The sequence below is a fragment of the Mandrillus leucophaeus genome, unplaced genomic scaffold, assembly GCF_000951045.1.
Source record: "Mandrillus leucophaeus isolate KB7577 unplaced genomic scaffold, Mleu.le_1.0 Scaffold325, whole genome shotgun sequence".
Lineage (NCBI taxonomy): Eukaryota > Metazoa > Chordata > Mammalia > Primates > Cercopithecidae > Mandrillus > Mandrillus leucophaeus.
In genome coordinates this window covers 313,866-315,021 of record NW_012103421.1, presented here as the reverse complement: position 1 = coordinate 315,021, position 1,156 = coordinate 313,866, and the positions used below count along the sequence as shown (strand labels likewise).

General features: G+C 64.7%; 1 protein-coding gene across 1 annotated transcript in view; it reads right to left on the bottom strand.

The window, feature by feature from the left end:
• MRGPRE (MAS-related GPR, member E) overlaps nucleotides 1–791 on the bottom strand; it is a 2,997-nt gene extending 2,206 nt beyond the window's left edge. The window contains exon 1 of the mRNA XM_011988186.1: nucleotides 553–791. The gene's annotated coding sequence lies outside the window, so the exon portion shown is untranslated. The remainder of the gene's footprint in view (nucleotides 1–552) is intronic.
• Nucleotides 792–1,156: the final 365 nt, after the last annotated feature.

Genomic DNA, 1,156 nt, shown 5'->3' with positions numbered 1-1,156 from the left:
GGAGGGAGGAGGAGGAGAGGGAGGAGAGGGAGGGGAGGAAGTGGGGGAGGAGACAGGGGAGGATGATGGAAGAGAACAGGAGGGAGGCACAGCATTCCCCATCCCTGGGTGGTCCAGGAGCGGCTCTGTGTCCTGCCGGGACAGTCAATACTGAGAAGCCATGAGGCTGTCCCGAATCAATGCCCAGGTGTGGCAGGGAGGAGAGGGCCTATCCCCGGCTGCCCCCATGACTCCCCTTGAGAGTCTGCACCTGCATGGAACACTCTAGATCATGGAGGAAGCAGGGCAGACAGGAGACAGAGCCACCGGGTTGGGGGAGCCATCACCCAAGTGAGCGTCCTCTTCTGGAGTCAGCCCAGGGCTGGCTGCGGACCAGGTGGCGCGGCCCCTCAGAGGGCGGAGGCTGCAGCCTGGAGAGCTCCCTGTTGACAGCATCCACTGTTGCCCACGCCCCGCCCCTGCCACCGTCTGGACAGCAGAAGAGCCCAGAAATTGCCGAGTGCCTGGGCTGGCCCCAGAACCCACCTTGATCCAGCCACCTGCGCCACTCACCGTTTGGGGCAGAGGCGCGACCGAACCCTGCCTGCTCTGACCCTGGGCCTTGGATCTGTCCTGGCTGCAGCCGCAGGCTCCAGTCCCCAGAGCCTCTGGGCGGCTCCTGTTCAGTGTCCACCAGCTCCTCCGAGTCACACGGCGTCCGGCTGGAACGCGGCTGGTCAGGAAGGCGTCTCTCTGAGGACCCCTTCTCTTCTGCTCAGCTCTTGCCCAGGTGTGGACAGCAAGAGAAACCCCGACCCTCCCTGCAGCCTTCCAGGCAGGCCCGGCAGGCGGAGGAAACCACGAGATCTCTGGGTGGAGCCCAGCCAAGCTGTGACTTCACCGGCATGTCTGGCTCAGAGACACCAAGCCCTGCAGGGCCCTTTAGGGACCACTTCTCTCCATCTGTGTCTCGGAGGGGCCGGCCGAGTGCCGGGCTACCAGGGGACTTGTCCTTGCAGCAAAAATGTGTGTGTTTCTCCGCAGAGCACAGGCTGCCGGCCCCAGCTCTCCAGGCAGCACCGGACCGCGGGGAGGAGCGGGGAGGAGCGGGGATGTGCGTGAGGCCGTCCCTCCTGCCTCCTTCACAGGCACACAGTAGATGGCTGGTGTCAAGAAG